This window comes from Papio anubis, chromosome 3, assembly GCF_008728515.1.
Source record: "Papio anubis isolate 15944 chromosome 3, Panubis1.0, whole genome shotgun sequence".
NCBI classification, from domain to species: domain Eukaryota; kingdom Metazoa; phylum Chordata; class Mammalia; order Primates; family Cercopithecidae; genus Papio; species Papio anubis.
Window position 1 is genome coordinate 105,685,249 of NC_044978.1, and position 21,939 is coordinate 105,707,187.

The following is a 21,939-nucleotide window of genomic DNA, read 5'->3' on the forward strand; positions in this document are numbered from 1 at the left end:
TGGAATATATGTTTTAAAAGCCCATTTAGTTATTTAGAACTTTGTACAGATGTGAGTTTAAAAATACATATGTGTAAAAAGGCTATTAGTCTGTTCTCTGTTTTATATAAAAGAGGTGTCTTAATAGGTATCCCTTGTAATTGGGACTGCAAATGTGCACCACCACACCTGGCTAATTTCTTTTTTTTTTTTTTTTTAAAGAAACGAGGCCTCACTATATTGCCTAGGCCAGTCTCGAACTCCTGGGCTCAAGTGATCCTCCTGCCTTGGCCTCCCAAAGTGCTGGGTCTACGGGCATGAGTCACTGTACCCGGTCCTAAGTGTTATTTATTTTAAAATATTTCAGCTTCTGCTCACCCCGAAATAGATGAACCAAACAGGGAAAAATTTTAACAATTTTTATATGTAGATGATGGGCATAAATATGTGCTTTATATTTTTCTCTCCACTTTTCTAATTTGAAATTTTTAAGTAATAAAATTTACCATACAGTTTCCCTTACTATTTCTAATATCATAGGTGGATTTAACATTCTCATTTTCATTTTCCTATGTGTACCCTATAGTCACCAGTGCTTTGTATTTATTTCTCTTCTTTCCTTTCAGAAAAACATCATCTATAAATAATAACTCTAATACCAGACATTTACTGGTTGCTTACTATGTGCCGTGTATTATCTAAGGGATTGACTTGTATAAACTCATTTAATCTTCACAACACACCTATTAAATAGGAAATAATATAATCCCGTTTCATAGAGTAGCAAACTGAGGTACAGATAAATTAAATGGCTTGTCCTAGTTCTCATGACTAATAATTGAAAGATTAGGGATGGGATCCTTTGCAGTGTAGCTATGTTGCTCAGGTTATTAACCAATAAACAATATTGCTTCTGTAAGACAGTTTATTTCAAATACATGAGAGTTCTCCATATGCAACACAATGGACATCCACTTTTATATAAATTGTTTAAAAAACATGTTAAGGCAATACAAATAATTATAGGATTGAAATAAAGGTTAAAATGAGAAGATATTTTAATGGCTGAGGTTGTTTAGTTCGGAAATGGTGTATGATCACAAAAGCAGCATGTATTTTATATTTCATATAAAGTCTTTTATTCCTCATAGATGATAAGACTTTGTGTGTGTGTGTGTGTGTGTGTGTGTGTGTGTGTGCGCGCATGCGCGCTTTAGTGACCCAAATAAAATACAGACTTTGAACTCCAACTCAATAAGCTATTGTAAGGTACATAAAATTTTCAAAATTATTAATCAGGAATGTGAATAATCTGTCCATTACCTCTGGGTTCAGAGAGGCCAGGACAGTGGGTTCTGAAGAAATTAGCATGATTTATTAGTAGTTCCAAGTCGTATCCATTTCAATTTATCAGCATGACCTTGCCAAGTCTCTTTAAAAAGCTTCTAGTGTTCACCTTGAGTCCCTATTCTGCCTTGAACAGTGGTATAGTTTTGTGGCCTTTTTTTCTCATTTTAGTTTATACTTGCTACAGCAGGTCAGTCTCTGGTTTCAACTTTCCTTTAGTCACAGATTGAATTGATTGGAATATTTATGGTCAATGGACCAGAATAATTTGTCCTTGGTCCTTTACTGAGTTCCTTAAAAGTAACAATACAAAGACTAGGTTTATTTTGTGAAAATAAGAGCAGTGACTTCTTATTCTAAGGTCAGTTCCTTAACTCTCTGGTGGGTGATGTTACGCAAGACGTTTAACTAATGTTCAACGATCTCATCTTAAACTTTGGCAAAATGAGATCGACTCTGTTTGCTGTATAGAAATTCTGTTAGGGTCAAGTAAGACAAAATATTTTAACAGCTCCCACATCTGTTCATATTATATTATTGTGACTGATTTTTGTTAATATTCTTGTGTCAGTTTTACTTTAAGCCTCTTCTGAAGTGCCTTTCTCTCAGAAGTAATATATCTTATTCTCAGAATATATATTACATGTATCTATAGTTCATCTTTTTGATAATTTTGCAATTCTTAATAGTAATGCATTACTCACTCCACGGAGATAGTTGACTCCTACTGTCTGTAAGTACAATTGTTCTTGGTCTGAACGCATTTTCTAAGTTCTCAGGTGATGGGGCTTATCAAAATATGGAAACCTGCACTTTACCTATCTTTCTAAAAGTGGCCATTGGAAAATTAAATTGGTATTTCTAATCTGTGACAGACATGTGACTGAGCCCTTTATATCCAAGTCTATTTAGACAAAATACACCTCGGCAGTTACAGCAAACATTGATCCACTCTCTCCATAAAATATGTAGACAGGGTTTAGTTGTTGAACATTTCACCTCTTGGTGCAGCCATGCTAATCCTCCTACAGTAGTTACAGATCTAGCACAGAATAAAAGAAATGGCAGTTTTTCAATAAATGTTGAATAAATGAAGAATAAAGTTTATATTTTAAGGATATAGTCTTTTGGCTTCACAGATGATATTCATAGTAATATTCAAGTTTTGAAATGTAATCTTGAAGCTCTTAATGTGTTAATATGATTCCAATAATTAAGTTTTAGTAATAATTTAATAATTTATAATTTATTTGATCCATATCTATAAACGGTAGGGATGCCATTTCTGTAGGAAAACTGACACTTGATACTTACACATAGAATGCAGTATTTATAACTGGTGGATATGATACAAATTTGACTATACCTTCGTTTCTTTCATTTGTGATAAATCCCTTTTTATTTGACTCTTTCTTTCTTCCTAAAACAGAAGAACATAAAAGCTTTTGCCACTACTTACTCAGATTACGCATCTACTAATATTCTCATTGGTGTCTAGGTAAGGTTATAGATTTTAACATAAAAATGATTTTGGAAAAGAGTACATTTAAGCCTTAAGAAATCTGTTATGCAGGATTTGATTAATTCTTTTCTACAAAGTACTTAAGGCAACATCAAATGCACTGTTGAGGGGTACATCATTAGTTAAATGGAACACTATTTTTATTTCAGTAAAAATGATTCTATATATTAAGAAAAAAACAAATTTATTTCTCCTCAGAAAAAAAAATTAGTTATCTAACTAATGATCATATACAACAGCTTTTTTTTTTCATTTCCACAATACTAATTGTAGTTTTTATTTTATTTGTGTAAGTATTTTTTAATTTTTGTAAGCACTTTGCAATACTGCAGTGAAGCAAACACATGTCATTCCATGTAATATTTGACAAGGTCATTGCTTTAAATAGCTTCTTGAGTTTTTGCTTCTTAATTTTATTTGCTTGGTTTGATTTAAATTAAAAACAAACATAAAAATTTTCCTTGAAGTTACTTATCATAAACAAAATGACTTGGAAATACATTTCATCATTTATCATAGAGAGGACAAAGATAAGTTGTTAGAAAAACAACCCACTAAAATAACCATGACTGCGAAGTCCTGGCCTTGAAGGTTCTGTTTCTTTTTGTTTGACACAGTGAGTCAAAACATCAGGCACTTTTTCCGCCCTGAACACGTTCAGGCTGTTTTCTCAATGTACTCATTGGTGTTTGCCAACTTGCTGATATAATTTACTGACAAAATACAGTGCTTTTTTTTTTTTTTTTAGTAAAATATTGGTCAAATTGTATCTGCAAAATGACTCAACAAGTCAATTAAAGTGTCATTAATTTTAAATTCTGTCCCCACATATTCACTTCATTAGCATTAGGGATTTTAACGTTTCTTTTTTAATGTCGATCTGGGGAAAGTAATGAACCATAGCCTTACTTTTATCAAATAATTACATTTTTGATTTTACAGTATGAATGTGCTAAATTAATTGCTTGTTAATGATTAATATATGTTTTGATTCATAAATGATGTTAATTAAAATAGTATTTAGGAATAATAAAACTATTTTCTGAAGGGTTGAATTCCAATATAATTATAATGAATAATGTAGTAGAATTTTTTGAGTTACATTGTAGGATAATAGTAGAGCATGTTGGTATTTTTCCATTGTCATATTAATGTATGTCTATTAAGGAATAAATACAGCAAAGAGGAAATTTGTACTTGCAAGTTGACCAAATCCTAAAACTGTTTAATGTATATCAGTTTACCTATTTTTACAGGTATTTTAAAATACATAGTTATAATATTCCTACATAGGTTTCCTGCTTTCTTTCGTTTACATTGTATTACAAGTATTTTAAAGAGTATTTTACATTTTCTATATTGACTGTGGTTTGGTTTATGCATCAAGAGTCAATTTTCATAGCAATTTCATATTAATAGCTGACCAAATTTGGCCCCTGTGAAAATACATTAATGTAAATTTTTTTTTGGCACACATGAAAGTTATCTGCAATCAATAAACACTTTGATCTGTTTGGAAAAAGAAAAACATTAAGTATTCGAGAAGATATTGTTTACTATATTTAAAATAGAACATTTCTATGAAAAATCTAAAATAAATCACAAGCAGACACCAACATTTGAAGGAAACTTCAAGGTTTAAATAAACAGTATAGTCGGTGGTCAAGGTACAGGCCTTAGAATTAGAATGATTAATTATGAACAATTTACTTAGCTTCCCTATTCTAATAGGGAATTACAAGTAGTTACAAGGGTGAAAGTTGCTGATCAAATATTTCTCCTTTCTTCCTCTTTTGAACACATTCCCATCAGGCTTTAGTTCTTAGCCGTTTTACCAAAGCTGTTGTTTATCTGAAAAAATATTAATGTTGTCAAATCCAAAGTTTAATTCTCAGTTCCCATTTTACGTTATTTCTTAATATAAACTACTGGCCACCTATAATCTGTTCTCAACACAGAAGCCAGAATGTTCATTTTAAAACGTAAGTTATATCATGTTATTCATCGCTCAGAATCTTATAGTGGGTTTCTGCTCATGAAAGCAGACCATTGATGTCTTCTTGAAAAACTTTTCTCAACTGTCTTCTGGGTCATCCAACTTTCCTTGTATTTTTCTGGCATCTCCCTTAGTTTTCTTCAATTATTTCTCATGATCCTCTCTAATCTACAAGTTTTGGAGATTCCCAAAGCTCAGTCTTGGGTTCTCTTCTGTTTTCTATATTCACTTCCTTGGTAGTCTCTTCTACTTTAGCATTATATGTGATTTAATTGCTTATTGTTTCCAAATTTTTACCTCTAGCCCAAATGTTCCACTCTAGACTCATGTATATAGCTACATTCTCAAGTATCTTCACTAGGATTTTTGATAGGCACATCCAACTAATATGTCCAAAGCTTAACTTCTACTCTCCACCCACACCCCTAAAAATGTCTTTTTAAAAAAGCTTTCAAAAATGACAACTCCTTTCTTTCATTTGCAAAAGTCAAAAACATTGACTTCTCCCTCTCATACATCACATATATGATCCATAAGCAAATCCTATAACTTCTACCTTACGTACATTGAGAAATTACCCCTCACTGCTTATGCCGCTAATACCTTGCAACCAAACCACCCTCATTACTCACCTGGATTATTGTGTATCTTTCTAACTAGTTGGCCTGGCTGCCTATAATCTGTTCTCAACACAGAAGCCAGATGATCGACTTAAAATATAAGTTGTATCATGTTACTCCTCTGCTCAGAATTTTATAGTGGGATTCTGCTCATGAAATAAAAGCTAGAGTATGAATAATAGCCTACCTACTTCTACCAGAATTGGTATTAAGCCCCTTGTTAGCTGTCTGATCCCTCCTACCATTTTTCTCCTCCCTCACTCTGCAGCTTCCCAATTGCCTCCTTGCTGCTATTTAAATCCCTTTCAACTCTTGCCTGAGGGCCTTTGCCCTTGTTTCCTCTGCCAGAAATGCTCTGAAATGCTATCCTTGTCATTTTCCACATAGCTTGCTACCAGTTACATTCAGGTTTTTACACATTTTACCTTCTCAATGAAAGAGTCTTTGGTCATACTACGTAAAATTTTACAAATGCACTTTTGTCACTGCTCACTGAATCGTACCTTGTGTTTTATTTGTTTGCCCTGTTTTGTTATTACTCTAAACTCCACAAAGCCAGGGTTATTTATTTGTTCATTTCCTTATTCCCAGTACCTATAAAAATGCCTAGCACATGGAAACAGCTCAATACATTTGTTGAATTAATTAAATATTCATTGAATGAGTGAATTTTAAATCACGTAGTACATATTCAGTTCATAGGAAGCAATATTATGATGATGTTATTGATTTTATTATTATATATAGTGGTATGTATAGTACTGATTAGTCTTTATCTGTAGTATTAATTTTTCAGCTGCTGTTTCACCTCAATTGCATTTCCATTGAAGAAAATGTCTTCCAGATTATCTACTGCTACACTCCTGTTAGTGGAAAGGGACATCAGAGTGAGGGTATTTCTTTCTCTCATTCAATAAAATATATGAGAATTAGGACACAACACAGATTCCTGAGAGGGATCTCAGGAGATAATAATCTATGCTTGATGTGGACATGAGAGCTAGACAATTTCATGCTGTGATCTTAAGGATTTTAAATATTTCTGAGATAACTTTGACTACTAAAGCCAAACCAGAGAGCTATTTGTTAGAGGTAGCGGTTCTAAAAGTGACCAAAATCACTAGAAAAGATGATATATGAAGTTTCTAAAGATGTTGAGATTATTCGGTCTTAAGAAAAGTCAAGAAATGTCTGTCTTTAAGTGTATGTCAGATGGCACTGACCAAATCGTTTCTATAGCTACCAAAAAGAGAACAAAGAAAATTACGCAGTGGTCTTTGGCTCAAATTTTTAAAAATTCCTCAAAGTTATAGTTGTTAAACTTGAGAATGTGTTATTTAATAAAATATTTTCTTTTAGTCTTTCATGGTAGTTCAAAAATAAAATAAAACTTCTTTCCTGGAATGAATCAATGAACTAATCTCTAAGAAGGATTTGCATTTTAGATGCATAAATATAGCGGCTGAATGCAACATTTTTCAATGAAATTTTAACAGTAACAAATAATGAAGGGGAAAATCCTTTAGACATTTATTATCTATTTGTCATATACCACATACTAGAGATACAACATTTTTTAGTGTATAGTGTACTTTCAAATAGCCTTCCTCTAAAGGATGACTATGTCATGTAAACAACAGCAATAATAACAGCACCTGAAATTTATGTATCACATTCTTTAAGTAAGCCTGTGTCTGTGTTGTCTCACTTAGTCTTCAAAACAATACTGTGAGGTAGATACTATTGTTATGTTTGTATTGCCAGTGAAGAAACTGAGGCTAGGAGGTAATGCAACCCACAAAACGCTTTTAATCTAATAAGTACAGAGATGTGGTTAGGAGCACTTATGGCTCACTCCAAACCCTGTGCTCCTAACCCCAGTGTTATTCTTTCTAACAAGTGCTAGAATGCTGTGGGATGAGCATGCTATCAGCTGCGTGGGCTTGAATCCTTTCATAGCCCTTTGATTTCCTGTGACTTTCTAAATGTCTGTAGCTCTCATTTCTTACATTTAAAAAGTGGGTTTAATAATAATAATTATATCATCTGTGAGATGATTTATGTGTAGAAAACAGTGTTAATATGCATTAAGTGTCAGCCATCAGAGAAGAATAACAACATCATGAGATGAGAGGGAAGCTTTGATTTGACTCAGATTGCATGATTGTAAAAAGCATCATTGAAATATCTGCTTTTGAGTTGAGCCTTAAAGTATAAATAACATACTTGTCAAAGAAAGTAAAGAGTAAAATGAAGTACTTCAAGGGTATGGCCTTTGGGGTTAGATAGGCTTGATTTCTAGTCTAGGCCTTGTCAATTACAAATTAATTCCCAGGCCTCCACAGCTACATCTTGAAATCAGGGCAGTAATGATATCCACTTTCACGATGTTGTGAAGATTAGATGAGTCACTGTAGGCAAAGGGCTAACAGCAGTGTGTGGCACACAATCAAGACAGCTATTTTTATTGTGAATTATCTGTATTTAGGACAAATACTCTGGAAGCAATAAACAGTAAGACTTGAAAGAAACAGAATAGGAGATAGTGAAGACTATGAAAGATTTTTGTCAATATTATCAAAAAGTGTTTAAAATGTAAAGAATATCGCGGAGTTTTGTGTTTTTTAAATAAATAAGCATAAAGTATAAAACATGTATAGTCAACCATAAAATTGAAGAAAAATATCCAGAAACAAAGAAGATATTAAATTATGAGCTGTAGTATAAAAATTATCTGAGAAAGGCTTTTTTAATGATATAATCATTTTATATATATATAATATTTTTTATATATATATATATTTTTTATAAATTGCCACAGAGTCTTGCTCTGTCACCCAGGCTGGAGTGCAGTGGAGAGATCTCTACTCACTGCAACCTCCACCTCCCAGGTTCATGCAATTCTCCCACCTCAGCCTCCCGAGTAGCTGGGACTACAGGCCTGCACCACCACGCCTGGCTAATTTTTGTATTTTTAGTAGAAACGGCGTTTCACTATGTTGGCCAGGCTGGTCTCAAGCTCCTGACATCAAGTGATCTACCTTCCTCGGCCTCCCAAAGTGCTGGGATAATGGGCATGAGTCATGGCGCCCTGCCCGATATGATCATATATTTGAAAATTATATATATATATACACACACACACACACCCCCACACACACACTTGACCCTTGAATGACTCAGATGTTAGGAGCACCACCCCCTACCTGTCCCCCAACCCCACAACATGTAGTTAAAAATCTGAGAATAACTTCTTCCTCCCCTAAAACTTGACTACTAATAGCCTATTGTTGATTGGAAGCCTTATCCATAACTTAAACAGGAATCAACACCTATTTTATATGTTATGTATTGTATATTATATTCTGAAAGTAAGCTGGAGAAAAGAAAATGTTACTAAGAAAATCATATGAAAGAGAAAATAACTGTACTGTTTATTAACTGGAAGTGTATCATCACAAAGGTTTTCAGCCTCGTCTTCACATTAAATAGGCAGAGGAAGAGTAGAGCTGTTCTTACAGTTTCAAGGGTGACAGAGGCAGAAGAAAATCGCAGTTATTATAAATGGACTCATGCAGTTCAAACCCATGTTGTTTAAGAGTCAAACTATGTAAAGTTTCGTATGTAGATGACTTTTTCATATAAATACATATGATTTGAAAAAGATTACCTTCTGATCTCTTCTGCTGTAATATATCTCCATGTCTATTGCTAATGTATAGTTTTCAAAGCTTTCTATAGCCATTTACCAATGAAAATCTCATCCTCCTATATTTTGATTCAAAGCATAGCATAGTGACACCAATGTCTCAAGAATATCCCTTAACTGACTTTTTCGTGGGTTTAAAATCTGTGTTATTGATATAGCTGTCTATCTTGAGGAATTTAAAATATTTCTTTTAGAACTTTACATTGAATAGACTGTGATACCAAGATGGCAGGTTCTCAATTTAAGCAATATGTTGGATATGAGTAGCATTTATCCTAACTTTAGTTTCAGTGGAGATTATTGTAATATAATGAAAACTCACATTGCTCCTAGGGATATGCTACCCTCCTACTGCTATGGGGGGATTTTTCAGTTGTAATTATTGTCTTCCTAAAGCTCCAATTAATTGAAGTAAAAGCTGGTTTTTTTTTTTTTTAAGGATTTTTAAATATTTAACAGAGTTTGTTCTTCATTTACTCTGCTATATTTTTATCTGGTAGTGATAGTCACTTGTCTCTTTTGAAATGGCTAGAGTTGTGAACATGTAGGTTATGATGCCCAACCTAATATATGCATGATGTTTATTTCTCTCCTTTTTGAATATTGTAGATATATGTTGCTTTGTGACTGTGCCATTTAGAAATTCTCTCATGTTAAGAAAATGTTAACTTCCCTGAACTACAGATTCATCATCTGTTAAATGGTGATAATGTTACTTACTCTATAAATTAGGATTTCAAAAAGGATATACATATGAAACATCAAGTTAGCATTTAAGGCCTGACTAGCTGAACATGTTTTGTGCCAATTGTGTGCTAGAGATAGTTCTGGATAGTTTACTTGGATTATTTTTTTAATCTTTTCAATAACGCTTTAAGATATCTCATAGTCCCAATTTTGCAGATGAGTAAATTGAGGCAAAAATAGTTTAAGTAAGTTCATGCAGCTAATGTAAGAGGTAGATTTTGTAATCAAGCACCCTGTGTCCAGAGCACACACCTTTTGAGTTGTTCACTATTATGCATATTTATTTTATATATCATGTATATAATCTGTGATAAATAATTGGTGGGTGTGGTCAAATACTCAATAAATGATAAATGGGTTTATTATAGTGAATGATAAATAAAATATAATAAACCCATCCTCTGGGTTTATTATAGTGAATGATAAATAAAACATGAAATAGGCCGGGCGCAGCTATAATCTCAGCACTTTGGGAGGCCAAGCCAGGCAGATCACAAGGTCAAGAGATCGAGACCATCCTGGCCAACACGGTGAAACCCTATCTCTACTAAAATTAAAAAAAAAAAAAATAGCTGGACATGGTGGTGCACACCTGTACTCCCAGCTGCTCAGGAGGCTGAGGCAGGGGAATTGCTTGAACCCAGCAGGCAGAGATTGCAGTGAGCCGAGATCACACCCCTGCACTCCAGCTTGGTGACAGAGTGAGACTCTGTCTCAAAAATATTATAATAATAATAAATTTTTAAAAACATGAAATATGAGTATGTAGGCAATATATGTCATGATTTATAAAAATTAACGGTATCACTATATTGAGGATTTGGTTTTTTTTGCTTAAAAACCTATTGTACTTCTTCACTGCTTTCAGTTGTTTTTTTTAAACAAAACATTGACCTTATGTTTTATTTTTATTTTTATTTTTATTTTTATTTTTATTTTTATTTTTTTTGAGGCGGAGTCTTCACTCTGTCACCCAGGATGGAGCGCAGTGGCGCGGTCTCAGCTCACTGCAAGCTCCGCCTCCCGGGTTCGTGCCATTCTCCTGCCTCAGCCTCCCGAGTAGCTGGGACTACAGGCGCCGCCACCACGCCCGGCTAATTTTTTGTATTTTAGTAGAGACGGGGTTTCACCGTGTTAGCCAGGATGGTCTCGATTTCCTGACCTCGTGATCCGCCCGCCTCGGCCTCCCAAAGTGCTGGGATTACAGGCGTGAGCCACCGCGCCCGGCCGACCTTATGTTTTTAGAGTATTCATTTATACAACTTTCTTCCACGGGGAATTCAGCAGTTATTTATTTTTGTAGCACACAAAATAATGCACTGTCTAGCACACAGCAGGTTTAGAATAACTATTGTAAGATAAATGAATGAATAAGTAAATGAAGCCATTAACATTGATGGAGAATTAGAGGACATTCTAAATGTGAGTCACCATACGTACAAACAGGTTGGAGTTAGAGATGAAGACAGAGCGAGCATTTGAGAGACAATAATCATCACCAAAATTCAGTAATAATAGCAATGGTTACTGTAATGTTGTTTGTGGAGGTCTTTTCAATAGTACCTGAATGTCATTCAATGTCAACTTTTGAATGGCTGTGTTATGATATTTTAACAGGTATGGAAAATAATAATTCTGTGCTTGTGTTCTTAAAAGTTCTAACAATTATGACAAACCTTACTTAGCCTAAGGTTGAATTTCTAGAGGGATCATAAAATAGTAGGATATTCTCTAAAAGACAAAAAAAAAATGCTTATCTGGAGAAGGGAATGGAAGATGAGTATTGTAGGCTAATATCATTATGCCCAAGTTATAGAAAATTGTTATGACATTGTGACAATAATGCAGATGCATACTGCCCAGCTGTCTCGTTATCCAAAGTTGATTCTCTAAATAGGAAGATTTAAAAAAAAGAAATTGTTGTTACTGAGTTTATTTGACTGGGAGATCACAAAATGTTACAAAAAAATTGAATACAATATACCACTCAGAAGTTTAACTGATTGTTTTAACAGATACAGTGTAGTTTTCTTTTGCTTTACTGAGACTGGCTAAGGGGACCAATATCTTGGCAAGTGCAAAAGGCATAGAACACACTCCCAGCTAACAGAGGCTCTTGATGTTCAAGAGCATTTGGGCTAAACCATCTCAGAAAGAATTAGATCATTCATATATTGGAGGCAAGGGAAATGTATCTGCCTTGGTGCCTCACTTACACTATGTTTTCCGGAAGCCTAGATGTAGTTTGCAGTGGTGCTGTTGGATACTAGGAAGTCTCAGCTTCAGGATCTGCTGAGGCTGGGGGGATGCCCCATGGCAGCCAATCTAAAATTGCTTCAGCTTCAAGAGGAAAAACAAATTTTGGAACACCTGAATCTCTGCAGGTGAATCTCTGAATATTTTCCTGCCTAAAGCATATAGCACTGTAGAACACCAGCTAGTATTTTCAGAACTGGCAACTATTAACTGAAAAACTAATTTTTCTTACCATTTCTCTCTTTCAAGTAACAGAAAAAAAATGAGAATTTCTATTTGTGTAGTTAGAATTCTACAACATTTTCAACACATGATGAATATAAATTGATGAGAATAATGATGAAACAGGAAAGATATTTATGGGTTTTAGAAAAGCTATAATCTTAATTCTCTTGTGAAGCATAATTTCTCAACAAATTATTTTTTAGAACTGATGCGAACTAGGGTTTACAACTTACCTAAAATTTTGTTTGGCAAAGATAAATGTTGAGGTATTCTGTGATATGCTAGATCCTTTCCTTGAAAATGTGTATTAGTTTTAGGGAAAATTTAAGGCATTTAATTACTTTTTTAAAAAAAGAACTAATGGTCATTACTTGCTTTCTTTTAAAATAAGCATTCTCTTTCCAATATGTGTACAGTCACCAGAAATGCTGAAAAGGTTCTAGATTTCTATAAATCCATGATTTTATGGAACATTTAAGTGGCGGTGATTTGGCTGGCTTTACCATCAGCTGCATAAACATCAACGTCTATTGACACATTATAAAGGCACAAGTGGAGTGTAGCCTGACATCCTGATGCCTGTGCTGAGGTTTAATAGTGCATCTGTATCACTTTTCCCAGTGGGAAATAACAGGATGTCACACTGTAATTTTTTACTACTGTATAATAAAATATAGCCATAATAAATAGCATCTAAGCAAATAAAGTGGATTTGGACCAAATCCATTTTGCCTTCATCACTTAGTATATAGGTCATGCTTTTAAGTAGTTGTGGATCCTAAATTGGCTTAATTGGATCAACTTGCATTTGACTGTCTTTGACTGCAGTGAAGTAGAGACAGATGTTTTGTTTTTATTTGCTATTTAACATTTAAGTGATATTTTTCAGTAATTTTGCTTTTGTATTCCATTGTAATTATTAACAGTTTATATGGATTAAGATCTAAATTGTGCTTCAATTAAGTTAGTTGACCTTTTAAGCTTGTTATTGCTGTTGCTTTGTTATTTTCACTCTTTGTTATTCATATACCTAATGTTGATCATTAAATAGCCAAACCAAGACTGTTGTGTACTGTTAAGAAAGTTTGCAATTGCCTGTGAATGTCCTGGTAATAGGAACAATATTTAACTCAGTTTTGTAGCGCAGTTAGCTAGCCCAGCTTTAGGTTTACTGTGGCTTTTTCTTTGTTTATTAGATTGATTATTGAATGAAAATGACTGTAAACAATGTTCTTTTGAAATCTAAATATATAAAAGTTTGCCTTTTGTGTAATTTAATTTGTCATCCATTTTAATAGAAATAAAAGTTAAAGTAACACATTGAAATATTAAAATATTAAAAAGCTGCTGCCTATTAGTAGGAATTTTGCCAAACATTAGAAGAAAATAGCAAATTTGGGATATGCAAAAATGATTTCAGACAAGTTTTTTAAAACTTTTCTTTGTCGCTTTTCCAAAAATACCTAGCTCATCTTTGATCTTGATTTTTTATTGTAATAACCACAGCATGCTATTCTTAAAATTATAATAAGCATATAACATTCATGTAAGAGACGATAAATGTGACTTTTCTATAAAGCATAGTTATTTAATTTGAAATAATATCTTAAAGAAATAAGAGACGTAATGATTTTCATTTATAGGTATACTTAAAATTATGTTTGCCTATTTATCCCATATGAATTTGAGAATTTAACTTTCATTAAGGGGGAAAGTAGAAAAAAATGTTAAAATGTTAAAATTTTGGTTATTAGCATTTCCTTTATATCTCTGGAATGTATACTTCAAAACTAATTGATTACATTTAGTAACAATGGAAATTAAATTTAACATCAATTAAATTAAAAAATAACACAACATTTTAATTCAAGTAAATTATTTTCATAGTTTGCTGTTCTTTGACTTTTGTTATTCCGAAAAATATTGTTTCACTTTAATGACTTTTTTACTTTTCAAAGAGCCGTGTTGCTAATTGTATGCAACATCCATTAATTTTAAAAAGGTCTATGGATGCATTAACGTTTTCCTACAAAAAGCCAACAGGTTAAAAAAATTTTAGTGAATCTTATATGAAAGGTTGATATGAATTTTCCCCCAATAGACATGCAATATCTAAATAACTTAAAGCTTAGATTTATATACTCTTCTTTTTATAGCTATAACATATAGACATAAAATATAAATACTTAAAAGTAATGTCCTCAAAAGGCAGAGTAAAATACCTACACATATACAAATCCTTTGAACTTAGTCAAGGGCGTTAACTTTTGCTTATCTAGAATACCAGTATTACCTAACCTTATTATGACTAGCTTGAATCATGTATGAGTAAAACTTTAGTTATCTAGGATTTTGTTTGGGTGGGTGTGGGGGTAATTCTTTGGGTAGAAAAAAAAAATTTCTGAAAAGTTGGGGCAAATATTCCTCCTATTCAAGTGTCCACTGCAGATGTTTGCATTTGAATAGTAAAGCTATTTCCAAAGTTCTTTCTTGTTTTTTTCTGTTTTCCTCAGAGCCTTAGGTATTTCTTTTGGATGTCAGTTTGTCAATACTCTGCTTTTGCTTCTTCTGATTTCTGTTTGTTAGAACTCTGTATACGAAAGAAAGAATAAGTAGGTCTTGACTGAGGGCCATTCCATGAAGTTCAATTTTAGTGCAGTGTGCCTTTTTTTTTTTTTTTCAAACGTGTTTTCTGATTCAAACTTGTAAGTTACATTGGTTTGATTTCCAGATGTTGGAGTCTCAGATAAGGGACTATTACTGCGGAACATAAAGCAAATTTTTAAGACCTCAGTACTGAAGATTTTCTGCTTGAAATCTTAGACAAAGTGAGAAATAAAGCTTCATGCGATGAACTACAGGCAATGTAGGAAGGGGGCAGAGAAAAAAGGAGAAAGCAGAATGGCAATGCAATGGAAACCTGATATTTGATATGTAAGTTAATCCCTTTCAGACCTCCAGCCAGATTTCTTTTTTCACTTGTGCAGAAGCATTTCTTTATTTCCTTCTTTCTGCTTTTTGATCCCACATTCTGCCCCCTGCACAGTTGGAATGTTCCCAAAACACTTTGGCAGAGGTCACTTCTCAGAAGCTTTTTAAACTTTAGTTAGAGTACATTTATTGATTTTTTTTAATGACCAGAGGAATGAGGATTTTTGGAAAAAGTTCATCTGAGATTCAGTGTCTGGCTTGGCAATCCAAACTATTTTAAACCTCCGAGAACATTTCATTAGATGCCAGGTTCTCGTCTTTAGTAAAACAGTAAGGATTCTGGCATAGTGGATTTTCATTGGGATTTGTATCACCTGACAATTTGGCCTTCTAGATATGTGAGATAAAAATCATTTTTCTGGAACTGACATTCAGCAACTGCCTAAGTTTACAAAAATTCAGTAAATCTTAAAAAAAATCTATCATGAGTCTGTAGAAGGTATATGGTAGCATGTGCTGGTGCAATAACTTGTTCTTAGGCTATTTTTCCTTGTATTTAATAGTTCAAGATTAAACTCTAAATTTTTTAATCTAAATTTACCATGAAGGGAAAGTACAGTTTTGTGAACTAAAAACTGGATAGTTTAAGACAGGATACATAAATGTTTAAGGAAAAGGATCTTTTCTTAGTAGAGCATTACTGCTTTAATGAATTTTTTAAATTTCTTACTCAAATTTTGGACATAAACCAGGACAAAATTTCCTACATCCATAACCCTGAGATAATTATCATATTAATCATCAAGTGTACTCCCTAAGTTAATATGACTTACACTGTCCCAGCATGCATGTTTCAGGTTAGATTTTGTTATGTTTGACCAGTGTGAAAGGAAAGGAGATGGAGCAATGGTAGAGTGCTTAAATAATATATATGTTGAAAGCTGATTACTTTGCAATGCATTTCAAAATGATTTAGTATGAAGCTTGTGTAAAAGGTAAAGATCTCCAATGCATTCAAAATGAATTAATTAATATGCAATCTTTCAAAAATATAACTACTGTAAAGACCAAAGGGTCTATATGTTCTCTTTGTATATTCATCTTAGGAAAAAAATACATGAGGTTAGAATTCATATCTGAAGAAGCAACAGCGATCAGTGTCACTTAATTGTAGGTATATATTGAAAATTAACTTTTTGCTTTATGAGTGGTAGTTTCTCATTTTAACAGGAATTCTGAGAACAAATGTTTTCTTTCCTGACTTTATCCCTTGTATTTTGAACAATATTTATTATTAAAATATACTATATTCCTACTGAAGTTGAACAAATGAACATTGATCTTTATAATCCCCTTCTTACTAAAACTTCTTAAATACTTAAATATAAATTATTGTTATATTTTCATTACTTACAAAGCAAACTTCCAATTGTTTTGAACTGTTTTGTCATAGAATATGTAAATGTATATACTGTTTAACAATGATTTCATGATATAAACTGCAGGGTAGATTTCAGCATGTTCTACTAGAAAATTACCATTTAAAAGTATATAGAGCGTAGGCATATTTCATTATAAATAAAGAAGTTTAATAATTCCCATTATTATAGAAGTTGGAAACCACGATTGGTATGCAAATACCACTTGTCATGTGTAATTATAGTCAAAACATAGCCATTTTTGAGGGATAAAAACAGAGGGTAAATTAAATGTTTTTTTTTTTTTTTTTAATATTGATAATTTGAAAGCTATTTCTCAAGCAGAGAGAGAAAGGAGCAGGCATTGCTGAGGAAATATCTTCCTGGAAGCCCACCAAGTCTTCCTAGGGTTACAGACATGGGCTGCTGACTACTTGTAATGCAGAAAAGTGTTTAAAGGAGAGCAGGAAACCCACTGCCCCAGCCATTAGCCCATCTTGCCCATATGGAATTTCCATTCTGTACTGAATCCTTTTCTAGATGTCTGTTCAAGCCTCCATCAGTCACATCTGCTGTATATTTTACCATCTTTTCTCCCTTCATAAGAAGCTTCTTATTTTCCTATCTACAACAGAATGCTAGAACTCTTCCTGAGGGTGGGTTATTCACAGCAGGTCTTGTTTTCTCCTTTATTATGTCATAAGAGAATGGCTACATAGTTCCTTAGATACTAGCAGTAAGTTGAAGCATCTGTGAGTCAGTCCTTGGCTAGACGACGACGGAATTGATTGTGACTGTGGAAGCTGTGGGAGCTTTGGGTAGCTTTTGATACTTGAGAAAGAATAATTCTCTGCACTAAAGGAATAGAGAAAAGACCTAATCCTTGGTTTTAATGTTAAAAAAAATCTCTTCTCTGAGGGAAAGAACTGTATCTGTTTACACTGCCCTATTCCTAGCTGTTACCACAATGGCTGGGTATATAGAAGACACCTCAGCACGGGTTCTTCTCTTTCCTTCTTTTGCCTTTGCTTTCATGGTATGGTGTGGTAGGGAATGGTACGGAATGGTACAGTATCTTATCCTATCCCATCATCCTATCCTGTCCTATCCTACTCTACCTTATATATACAGACAGGCAAACTGACAGTCACCACAATATATTTCTGCCCTTCCTTGCATTAATTATAAGTATTTTAGTATTTATATAAACAAAATGTAAGAAGCTCAGCCTTCTATAAGCAAAATTTTTGGGTAATATATTGACAAAGGTTTGAGGATCATTCTCTGGATTTTCTGTATTTTTTCCCTAATAATAACCTGTGAGTTTCCTGTATGTTGTGCATTTTTATATACTTTATAGATCTGTTGACTATTACCAAAAAATCAATTATATGTTTTTCAATGAGGAGGAAACTTACGAGTAATTTCATTGATGTGTCATGTTAAAAATGAAAATGCTACCAGATACAGAAGGTAAGGAATTTTTTTCATAGCATAAGATAAATAATTAGTGGGATTTTAATATTAATTAGTGGGATTTTAAATAATTAGCAGTCATTTTAACATTGGTCTTCTGGTAAAGTTTACACCTTCTTTCTTTTATTCCTCTTTTCTTTCCTTTATTCCCTCTTTTTTTTGCTTACTTGGCATTTAGTCCACTCTTCTTTTTCTCTTTGCTTAAGGTAGAAGCTTTGATTATTGATTTGAGATCTTCCTACCTTTCTAATGGAGGCATTTAAAGCTATAAATTTGCCTTTGAGCACTGCTTTCAATGCATCTCATAATTTTTTGTTATGGTATGCTTTTGCTCCATTTAGTTAAAATATTTTCTAATTTCTTTTGTGATTTTGTCTTTGACCCTTGGGATATATAGAAATGTTAAAACTTCCAAATATTTAGGGATTTCCAAAATCTATTTTTCTTTTTATTTCTAATTTAATTCTGTTTTGGTAAGGCAACACAATTTATATGATTTTTCATCCTTTTATATTTGCTAAGATTTGTTTTTTGATCTGACATTAAGCCTATTTGGGGATGGGAGAGAGAGGAAAATTCCCAAGCAAAATGACATGGGATCCCCATTGTTCCTACCAGAAGTTCAGTAGTGTTTCTTGATAAACATTTCCTAATTTGTTAAATGACTGGTTAATTTCCATAGTCCTGAAACTGTTGTTTTTAGCAATTTTGTCCAGTTTTATCGTTGATTTTTGTGGAGACTATTTAGCCATTCTCACTGTTCCGTCCCCAGATACTTTATATAATGGAATACTCTTTCTTGGGGCCATAGGCTAACAGGTAGAAAATATGGGTGCATGCAGAACTAAACTTTGTACTACTGATTTAAAGTTTACCAAGCATTTAGAGGTGAGTTTGTGCAAAACAGTTGAGGCTAATTTTTTGGGAAGATGAGACTTCAGCACAGTGTTTAAAACTTTGAACAAGTGTACAGGGGATCGCATTAGCTGACAAGCCACTCTGTTCAGAATAGTCTTGTCTGAGGTGCCAGTCAGCAACACAAGCTTGCTGTTATGGAAATTCTATTTGGAGTAGAGTGGTGTCAAAAAGTGGTGTTTGTAATACAAAAATTGTATTAATCCTTTATAAATTCTTGAAAACCAGACTCTGTGAAAATTAAAACAGTGCTTTTTTGGATTACAGAGCAGAAAATCATCATGAGAAAAATGAAGTCTTAAGTTGTTCTGGGAATCATTTGCAAGGCAGATTTGAGAGGGAATTGAATGGTGTTCTAAGAGGTACTATTGAGGTGTGTAGACCAGTGAGACAAGATGAGTGGCAGGCGGTTGAACTAAGTACAAATTGTCTTGGACTTTTGTCTTTAAAATATTATGTAATAACCATGATAATATTTGTGAATTACAGCTTTCTAATCTGTAAAATAGGGTGAAAATTTATTTTCTATTTTACACAGTGATGAGGATTATGATATTGGAAATAGAGATGAAGAAACAATCTGAACACTATCTAGAAAGAGGTGGCATAAGATGATGCCTATCAATAAGAAATCAAAGTAGAAGATATTTGAAAATCACCCATAGGCTAGTTGGGTGAGACCCGAAGCGGGTAGTTGGAAAAAGAATTTGACCATCATAAGTAAAAAGATAACATTTGAAGGCCTAGTTGAAAGTGTGGAGATGGACTGTCATAAATGTGATAATTATGTCTGTTTTCAGATCATTGACTCACATTTTCCTATTTATATCCAAAAAAAATTTAAATGATGGATGTGAAAGTGATATACTTCTTTTTACAAATAATAAAATTATATTAGTAATACCTAATATGTAACTGTTGGTCTAGTTTTAAGAATGATTTAAGGATTAACTCTCGTAGACAAAAAGGTATTTCTTCATAAAAATTTCTCTAACTCATTGTATTGTTTTTAAGTCTCAATTATCACTGACCTTTTTAAAAAATATCACTGTCATCTTAGGCTGAAAGCCATCTATTAACTGACAACAGAATAGTCTTTTAAAAACATGTTTGTTCATGTCACTTCTTCATTGACTCATGAACCTTGACTGGATAGTTCAGTAGGTGATGCCACATAATATTGGAATTAATGGCACCTGGCCTGAGAAAATAACATATTTTCCATCTTAATTCCACATTATTTTTAATGGGATTCCTGGAATCTTGTTTTAATACCAAAATGTGAAAGTATCTTCTAACAGTAATCAGTGTCATGAAATTCTGAGATGATCATTTTCTAAAATACAGATTTTGGGAAGTTTATTTTCTTTCATTGTAAACATCCCTGTAAGAAACATAGTAACAATAAGTATGTTATTTGAAAGGCTTGAGGATGTAGAGTCTGAATTTGGCTTTTTTGCATTCAAATTCTGGTCTTGTCACTAATATCCGTACTAACCTCAGAGAATTGTTTTAAGGGTTAAATGTGAATTTAACCTGCCAAAAAAGTAAGAATTTTACATGTAAATAGAAAATGTATGTAAATTGTTTACACCTATATCTATTACACATAATAGTATGGTAATATATTTTATAAATATGTAAAAATGTGTGTATGTATATGTATACGTATAGACACAGACTCACATTTTCTGTGTGTGTGTTCACATGCGTGTGTGTGTGTGTGTATGCATGTATCTGTCTCTTACTCTCACTTACTGCTCCACAACTGGAATGCAGAGGTAAGCCTGTGAGTGCAATTTTCATCTGTTCAGTTCACTCCTGAATTCATACCAACTAGAGCAGTGCCTGGCATTGAGTAAATATTTGATGAATCAATGAATTTTTCTACTTTTTAAACTTTCTATTTTAGGATTAGAAAATGTACCTTGAACATTCATATTTATCATGTATTCCAGCTTTTTTTTTAATTGATGAATTGAATGCCATTTTTATTTTATTTTCCGTTTTGGAGATCTTATATATGTGGTTGCTTTACAAAGTTTGATTTAAAGCAGAAATTAATTTAACTTTTAATTTTTAATTAAAACAATCTAGTACTCAAACTCAAAACGTTTCCATTTAATTCTCAAAACCTAGAGTGAATTGCAATAATTTCTGGTGCATTGCTTTTTATGTCTCTTTCGAATCATATGGAACTATAAAGTAATGAAACTATAAACATATATTTGCAGACATTTATTTTTATCTAAAATAAATTACATTTTTTGTCTTCCCTGAGTTCTTTGCTCCTAAATAATCATATTGCTTAAAACAATATTTCTTATAGCTCCTTTTAAAAGATCCCTTTTAGATCAAGTTTATTAATTACAAAAGAAATTCAGTCTTATTACCTTTTACTGATAGAATAGTATCATTTGATATAATACATTTTTCTGCCCTTCTTGCAGTTTTTTTTTTCTATTTTCTTCACCCCCCTGCTTGCCTTTTTCTTTCTGGTGTTTTCCCTCACACCTGGTTGCCTTCTCATTAGCAGGCTAAGTGGCTCTATGTAAGCTTGTCCTTGGTCGGAGGTGTCTGCTGACTCTCAAGTGCCATAAGTGGCTGTAATTGAGAGAGGCACTGAGATGTTGAATAACCAAACTGTAAATGGAAGATTCTCTGTGCTTACCTATAAAAAGAAAACGAACCTATAAAGGTAGCTATACAAACAAATTCAAAGACACATATAAGAGTGTACTTTTGTTTTTGGTCTTAATTTATGTTCAGCCAATACAGTTTCCAATAAACAAGTTTCT

At 33.0% G+C, this 21,939-nt stretch overlaps 1 protein-coding gene across 29 annotated transcripts in view; it reads left to right on the forward strand.

The window, feature by feature from the left end:
- The window catches only part of ADGRL3 (adhesion G protein-coupled receptor L3), an 864,507-nt gene that overhangs the window by 152,305 nt on the left and 690,263 nt on the right, over positions 1-21,939 (forward strand). Inside the window, exons 1-2 of one of the 29 annotated variants that reach the window (XM_021939112.2) lie at positions 17,078-17,568; positions 18,111-18,223. The exons of the other annotated variants lie outside the window; for them this stretch is intronic. The gene's annotated coding sequence lies outside the window, so the exon portion shown is untranslated. Of the gene's footprint in view, positions 1-17,077; positions 17,569-18,110; positions 18,224-21,939 lie in introns of those variants that run through there. 29 annotated transcript variants of the gene reach the window in all.